This window comes from Pavona decussata, unplaced genomic scaffold (assembly GCF_977016875.1).
Source record: "Pavona decussata unplaced genomic scaffold, jaPavDecu1.1 SCAFFOLD_161, whole genome shotgun sequence".
Classification (NCBI taxonomy): Eukaryota; Metazoa; Cnidaria; class Anthozoa; order Scleractinia; family Agariciidae; genus Pavona; species Pavona decussata.
The window spans coordinates 3,523,881-3,532,792 of NW_028145572.1; positions in this window are offsets into that span (position 1 = coordinate 3,523,881).

The window sequence follows — 8,912 nt, forward strand, 5'->3', positions numbered from 1 at the left end:
ACACCTCAGACGAATCAACCTTGATGTTATGAATTTGATTACACCCACGAGCTGTCATCCGTGTAAGTACTGTTCTTTAATTTTCTTTGCGTTGTTGCTAAACGCCAGTCCAGTTCATTGGCCTTAATAATACTAGTATCCTCTATGAACAAAACTTCACACAAGCTGGAGTAACTTTTTTCATAAAGCGGATAACTTATCGTGATGACAATCAAACAACGCTGTTGCTGTACAAACAAACTGTTAATCCAATATACTTTCACAGCGCGGTTCTGTAAGGGCAGAGTTGGACAAATGAACAGACGAAAATGACTCCAAACGCTGAAATAAAGGGATAATCACCTCTTGATACGACAGTCCCTCCTCTTGACTGTTGCTCCAAGTCGCGGAACTCTTACGCAGTCACTACGAGTTCACCGGACTGTTTTCGGAGTATCGGAATATGCCTCTTCTTCTGGCCAAATTTAAAGTCTGACGACTGAACTCATCCAGAAATTACAAACTGGCTTACTTTGTAAATGTCACTCGGTTTTTGAACAAGACGAAGGCGTGATAAAATTTCAAACCGCACACCGCTTCTCAGGACAAAGTTCGATTACACCAAACGCAAACAATGAACGTGTAACTCGTTTGCGAGCACTAACTGTCGAGCAAGTGTCCCTTAGATGGGCAAGAGACAGAGAAGTTTTAGGGAACTCCCGACAAAATTCCTCTGTGAGTCCTTACAAGAATCCTTGTAATGGTGGCACAAAAATGACTACCTGTTTTTCATTTTCTCTCACAGCATTATAGGCTGAGCTTCTTGACATTTTTTCAGTTCACAGCCAAGCGTTTCAGGCTTCTTCAATCAACATTGTTTGCTCAACTTTTTAAACTCTTCACTCATGTACACAGGTGCTGCAACATGACTGTTTTTGTCTCACTCGCAAAGGTCGACAAACAGACTCTTTTCGTCACCTTGACCGTCAAACAATCATTACCAAATTACCTAAAACCCCAACAAAAGAGCGCTAGCTTGATTTGGCTGCGTAGGACTTTGTCTCTTGGACCTCTTGTAAGAAAATAATTTGTTGGTTTGCCATTAATTCCCTCGAGAAAAGCGTAAGATAATGATAATCAAATATTGCGCCATTTACATGCAAATAATGCCTTATTCTCTCTTTTGTTTGGTAGGCTAATGTATTTTTTTGCAGCGCGAATCAGCTTGACGTAAGCGCTCATTTCTTTAATTAGTCTTGGGGAAGGGAAAGTGATATAACAAAGCTTTCTCAGCTGCGAAAGTTTAATTAAACAAATACTGAGGATTTGGGGTAAACATCTACAACCTCATTTCAAAATCAGTCAATTTGCCCAAAAGGTCTATTGATAGATTTCAAAAATTAGAAGTTTCTTTCACAGCATAATAAACAACACCAAATAAAAATACCGGGCAACACTAAAAAAAACACTAAAAAATCCATTTGAATGGTTACACCTGGTTATTTTGTAAGTAAGGTCGCTCTGTGGCAACTTGATAATAGCTTAAGATAGTTGGGACAACAGTGTTAATTACACTGAAATTCCGTTTTTTTTCTTGACTATAATCAGCAGTGATATATACAGTACAAATTAATGGACGTTTCAACAATCACATCAAATAAGGGAAGTTTGCTCTGATATGGTCTCCAAAACTCCAGGTTCATGCAAATCCTTTGATACTTTCTTGTTTTTATTAAAATTCAGTAAACTTGCTCGTCAGGTTCTGATATTGTAGTATACATGGTGAGTTTTGAAAGCCATTGTCCTCACATTTTGTCTTCCTTGCCGACGTATTCAAAGTGTTTTGTTTTCCGGACAATTACCGTGCTTTTTATTTATATTTAATATTAGCAAAGTTTTGAACACTTATTCTGGTCACGTACGGTTTCTGTTCTGATGGCGTTAGATGCCTGCGAGACTGTTCAAGTTCAAGAGTTCAATTTTGTTTTTTGCCACTATAAAAAGAATTACAAGACAGTGTAATAATAATGAAAGAAAGATGGCGAGTGAGCCCATGAGAAACCACAAGGCTTTTAGAGAGATTTAGAATCCCGTTTACGGCAAACGTGAGATTCGCGTTTATGTAAAGTTTTCTTGAAAAAATGAGTACATAGCTGAGAACAGTGCAAAATAATTCTGGCCTTTTTCATGCTAACGCAAAACTACTTAATTTTACTGAGAAACTGATAAGCGAGAGAAATCATCACGTGCGGCATAGTCACGTGGTCATTTCTGTTTTCGTAATTCTAAATCTCTGAAATGCAACGCGAGCGCATGCAAGGGGTAGAAGTCAAACCAAAAGTGAGACTTCTGCTTCGTCTTACGATCTGCACCGCTCCCTCCGCACTGAGAATTTCAGCTATTGCTACGGAGCCGACTTCGTTTACTTTTATTTGTAGAAATTTAAGAGGAAGCTCTAGGGAGTTCTTTTTGTCAATTGTAAACTCACCTTAACTGGTAAACAGCCGCAATAATAACAACATAAAAATTCACGTTTTTTAGGTAGAATGTCTTAGGCCTCACTCCTAAACTGATATCGACCGGTGAGCATGGTACAATTTGTCCGACACCAGAGTTTGATTTTTTGAGTATTAAAGTCTAAGCAACAACCGTGGACGATAATCCTGCTGGTATATGTTGGATCAATTGTCGATCTGATCGGCTTAATAAATACAAATGACGAGAGAAGCAGAGACCGATACAACGTAGAATTACATTTTAAAGTGTACTCTATTTCGGCTGGCCAAACTAGCCTTCTTCAGGTACAACGAGAACATACGTTCATATAACAAGTATTTGCGCAATAGCGGAAATACGTAAAACTAAAGTGATTGAGAGTATAAAAGATGAAGCAAATGAAATAATAATATATATTAAAAAAAGGAAAAAAAATAGCAAATTTCTGAGCGAATACTGATTGAAGCCATGTGGAAGAAGTGTTCTGCCTTTTGAAATAAGAAAGGTTTCCCTTGCCTAACGGATTGAGTCTACGGTTAGAGTAGACTTTTTCTATGGGGATTACTGATGGGGATTACACTACCCAAGTCCCACAAGTGCAAACATTGGTAATATTAAACACCTCACCGCAATGGAAACATCTCCTCGCAATTAAATCGACAACCCACCGACTCTGTTTGCAAATACTCACAAGAAAATATCATATGCCCAGATGACCAGCATGACTAACGCTCAACCAGCGATGCCAATTCACGCTGCAACTCAGTACGTCACCACATCACATGTGGACATGAACACTGTACCCGTACCAATCCAGCCCTCAACTCAATCACCACATGTGGACATGAACGCTGTACCCGTACCAATCCAGACCTCAACTCAATCAGCACATTTGGACATGAACACTGTGCTGAGATTGCTGCGTCTGTATGAGCCGGACAATGCGCCATCCTTGATTCCTATTTCATGACTTTCTATCACAGGTTTGACTTGCTCTGTTCCTTCCCCATTAAGCCTTAGATAATCACTGCTTACTACCCGTATTAGTTTATAGAAGGATAACCTATGTACACCAGTATCACTAGCTCAAAACTCTTATCTTTGAGCTGCTGGAACGTACATGGATTATCAAACAAATCTTATGTAGGAGACAAATTATCAAATGATGATTTTTACGTTCTTTCGAAAACAGTAATTTTGTCATACTAACGGAAACATGGTTGAACGACCATGTTTCACTTCCCGGCTTTTATTTATTTACAACGCCTGCTAAAAAACACCGCATGAAAAAACACGGACGATTCTCAGGTGGAATCGCCCTTGGATTCAAAACAAACCTAAAAGAAGGTATTACAATCATCTCTTATAACGATAACTATACATTTAGTGTAAACTAGACAAAAAGTTCTTCAGTACAGAAAAGGGTATATTTCTTTGTGTAGTTTACATACCGCGAAAGGAATCTCCATATTTTAATCCAGATATTTTTCAGGACCTTTAGTATGATATATCCAAATTAAGCAAAGACAGTTTTGTTATTTTGGCTGGCGACTTCAATGCAAGAACAGGATGGACTAGGATGGAGCGATGGGTCCTTCGCCTGCAAGCCTACAATTTTAAAGTGATCTATCGTCCTGGCAAGACTAATATTGCAGACCCCTTTCAAGATTGAACTCTATGGATCAGAAAGATTGCAGTAGCGAGGAAGCTGACTTTGTTAAAGTTGTAGTGCAAGAAAGCACACCAGGAGCTATGACTGCAAGGGAAGTGGAAAGAGAATCGGAAAATGATCCTGAACTGTGTAGTGTTAGACACTACATACAAACCGGAGATTGGTCACAGTGCAAACTGCCTCGTTACACTAGTGTGAAAAATGAACTTTGCATACTGGGAAAGTTAGTGACGCGTGGAACGAGAATGGTCATTCCCCAAAGCCTCAGAAGTGAAGTGCTGCGCTTAGCACTCGAAGACCATCAAGGAGCCGTGAAGATGAAAAATCGGCTAAGAACCAAAGTCTGGTGGCCTAAAATGGACCGTGATGCTGAACAAGTTTGCAAAAATTGCCATGGAGGTCAAGTAGTGGGGGAATTTCTTGCACCTGAGCCAATGCAACGAGTAAAACCATCATCAGGACCCTGGCAAGATGTGGCTATTGATGTCCTAGGATCATTTCCTTCTGGAGAGAACTTACTGGTAGTAGTGGATTACTACAGCCGATTCTTTGAAGTAGTTATCATGCGTTCAGCCACATCTCAGAATATGATCGAAGCGCTAATGCCAATCTTTACGAGGTATGGTTACCCATTCAGTCTCAAGTCGGACAATGCATCTCAGTTTGTATCAGGAGAATTTGAAGGTTCCCTAGCTTGTCATTGGGTCCGGGTTCAACACCGAACATCTCCACCTTTCTGGCCTCAAGCTAATGGGGAAGTGGAGCGACAAAACAGAACATTGCTTAAATCACTTAAGATAGCTGAAGCAGAGGGAAAGAAGTGGAAGGATGAGTTGGACAAATTCTTGTCGGCGCCGCCGACAACCCCTCACAGTAGCACAGGAGCATCCCCAGCGTTTATGATCGGTTTGGAAGAGAACTGAGGACCAAGCTACCTGAACTAAGTCGCAACAAAAGTGTTCTGGACGAAGGCATTAGAGACCGTGACTGGAATCGGAAGCTTACAGGCAAAATGTACGCTGACAGACGACGCCATTCTGCGCACAACCCAGTGGCTCCTGGAGATACAGTTCTGGTCAAGAACACCAAGCTAGCAGGAAAGTTTGAGCCCAAGCCTTACATTTCTATACAAATGAAGGGCAAAAATTAACCCTCAAATCGTCTGATGGCGTAGTGCAACGAAGAAACAGTTCATTTGTCAAACCGTACAGAACCTCAGAAGAGCCTGAAAGCTCCACCACAGCCGAAACCACAGCAGATCCAGTAGTATCGGCTTCTGCTGCCGATGCAACAGTTACTATGGAGACAAGGAACAGACCTTCCCGATCTGTCCGAATGCCAGCTAGGTTTAAAGACTTTGTTCTGGGTTAGTGATCAGTTTCAAAAAGACATTACAGTGTTAAGTTTTGAACTTTCTTTATTTTGAAGTTTCTTTATATGCTGTTGCACATGTAAGTTAGCTTTTTCACAAAGGAAGGGAACGTAGTGTTTGCATGCAGTGTTAAGAGGCATTTCGCGTCTATTTTATGACGGTTAGGCTCGCTAGGAATTATGGTCTTGTGACATGGCGTGCTTGCTGTAGTGTGATTAAAAGCTCTTGAGTTTATCCGTGTTTATCTTCATTGATAATGGGCCATCACCACAAGTTCTACTACCGGACGGTTCAAAACTTAATTGCCTCCTCTACGCCGACGACTTAATTTTGATCTCTCACACCGCTGAAGGATTACAAACAGCACTTAATACATTATCCCAGTTCTGTAACGACTGGTTACTAAATATAAATCCCAAGAAAACGAAAGTTGTTATTTTTCAAAAGAAACTCAGAAAATCTACTTTAAATAACCACCATTTCCATATAAACAGAGAAAAGATAGAAAATGTCAGCAACTACAATTATCTTGGAGTCAATTTCAGGTCGAATGGAAACTTCCGAGATAATAAAATAAATTTAAAAGAAAAAACTAGGAGATCTATATTTGCAACACGGCGCCGTTTCCTAAACCTCTCAAAATTACCAATTGATGTTGTGAACAAAGTATTTGATTCTTTATTCCTCCCTATCCTCATGTATGGTTCAGAAGTTTGGGGAGTCTATGACAAAAACGACTTTAACACAAGGGGAAAAGATGTAATCGAACGAACACAAGTTTATTTCTGTAAACTTTTTTTAGGAGTCAATAAACAATGCCCAAATGTAGCATGTAGAAATGAACTTGGTAGATTATCATTAAAAGCAAAAATTGACATAAATATTATTAAATTTTGGTTACACCTGGAAAGTTTACCAGAAGATAACATTGCCAAACAATGTCTCTACCTATCTAAAGAAATGACCGACAAAAACCAACTGAGCATTGTGCAAAGAGTCAAGTCTCTGTGTAATCTTTTCAATTTAAACATTTCAAATTTAAACATTTTTAAAACAACTTCACTAAACATATTCGACTAAGTGTTAATAAAACTTCAACTAATCATCGACTTAATAAACTAAATCTAAATAAAAAACTTAAATTCTACTCTATCTTTAAACAAGATTGTCACAAAACTGACTCCTTGGATTCGATAAAAAATGTACGTCACAAAAATCAAATCAATAAATTTTGTCTTGGAAATCACAATCTGCGAATTGAAACTGGTTGGCACAACAAGACACCTGAAAATTTGAGAACCTGCTCTCTCTGTAATTCAAATCAAATTGAAGACGAATCGCATTTTCTATTCTCTTGCGAACCGCATTATAATGATACACGTAAGAAATTTTTTGATATAATAATTAACAAATATCGAAATTTTAATGATCTTGACAATATCTCAAAAATCATTTTTCTTTTTAATAACGTTGATCCTTTTGTTTGTAGAACCATTGCTGCTTATATTTATGATTCAATGCTGAATCGACAATCAATGCTAGTTTAATCATTAGACATAATTATTTAATGTAATTCAGATTTATTAAATAGGTAATACCACCGCAGAACACTTCTGTGGTGGGTTTAGATGTTCTGCCTTTTCTAAACCCACCACAGAAGTGTTCTGCGGCTGTGGTGCGGGTTTAGAAAAGGCAGAACATCTAAACACACCACAGACGTGTTCTGCAGTTGTGGTGCGGGTTTAGAAAAGGCAGAACATCTAAACCCAGCACAGACGTGTTCTGCGGCTGTGGTGGGTTTAGATGTTCTGCCTTTTCTAAAACTAGTGACCCACCACAGCCGCAGAACATTTCCTCATCGCTCCTAATTATAACCACACGTACACACCTGCTTTTCTATCTCATCACTTGATTTTTTTAATTTTGATCGTCATGGCAATTCACTTTGAGAGTGGGGCTCCCGCTTGAAAAATCTGTCGCACTTCAAGAGATTTTCTGAATCGGGCCGACTCCAAAGAATCCGCCGTAAAAGATGGCGGTGTCGACTCTGTCGCGCCGACAAATCGTAACGTGGAGTGCCGTGACCCGACTTTATTTTTTGTTTGTACGGGCCCTTGATTTGCCGCCTCGGTCAGACTAGCATGAATACACTTTTGAGACCTGCGTGATAAACGTTTAAGATCCACTCATCGGCAGGTGATTTTAAACTCCAGATAAGGTAATTTATATATGAGAATCAATTAGTGGGTGTGACTACTGGGGACGATCATAACGATGTTGCCAGTCGGGATCATTTACAACCCACCCCATCACAATGGCCTTTTTCTGAATGACACAGTGAAACCCCGCTCTACGGACACCTGCTTAATACGGACATTCGTTATTACGGACAGTTTTCTTGGTCCCGCTCCATACATTTTCCTTAAAACAAACCCGCTTAATAAGGACACTCTGTAATACGGACACTTTTTCTGGTCCCAACGGTGTCCGTAATAATGGGGTTTGACTGTACTCTGTGTTTTTTTATAAGAACATTTTTTATAAGAACGTCGAGGCTGAGATAAACCAAAATTTTAAGCACGTATTAAGAACATCCCTCAGGCTGAGAGTCGATTAAGAACGTTTTTAGTATTTTGCTAATCTGTATATAAAATCAAGGTAACAAATGTAAATTAACCAAAATAGTTAAGGGCATGTTTTGTATACCATGGTGACACACATCTCGGTTTGTCATAATCACTTTGATAGGTTTCCTGGTCACGTCCGCATTGATTTACTGAAATACATGTAGTACACTCTGTTTTTTTATAAGAACGTCGAGGCTGAGATAAACCAAAATTTTAAGCATGTATTAAGAACATCCCTCAGGCTGAGAGTCGATTAAGAACGTTTTTAGTATTTTGCTAATCTGTATATAAAATCATGGTAACAAATGTAAATTAACCAAAATAGTTAAGGGCATGTTTTGTATACCATGGTGACACACATCTCGGTTTGTCATAATCACTTTGTTAGGTTTCCTGGTCACGTCCGCATTGATTTACTGAAATACATGTAGTACACTCTGTTTTTTATAAGAACGTCGAGGCTGAGATAAACCAAAATTTTAAGCTCGTATTAAGAACATCCCTCAGGCTGAGAGTCGATTAAGAACGTTTTTAGTATTTTGCTAATCTGTATATAAAATCAAGGTAACGAATTTAAATTAACCAAAATAGTTAAGGGCATGTTTTGTATACAATGGTGACACACATCTCGGTTTGTCATAATCACTTTGATAGGTTTCCTGGTCACGTCCGCATTGATTTACTGAAATACATGTAGTAGTGTATACCATGTAATTTAAGGACATCTTAAGAACGTTTTCAGCCTCAAATCGCAAAAAAATATAAG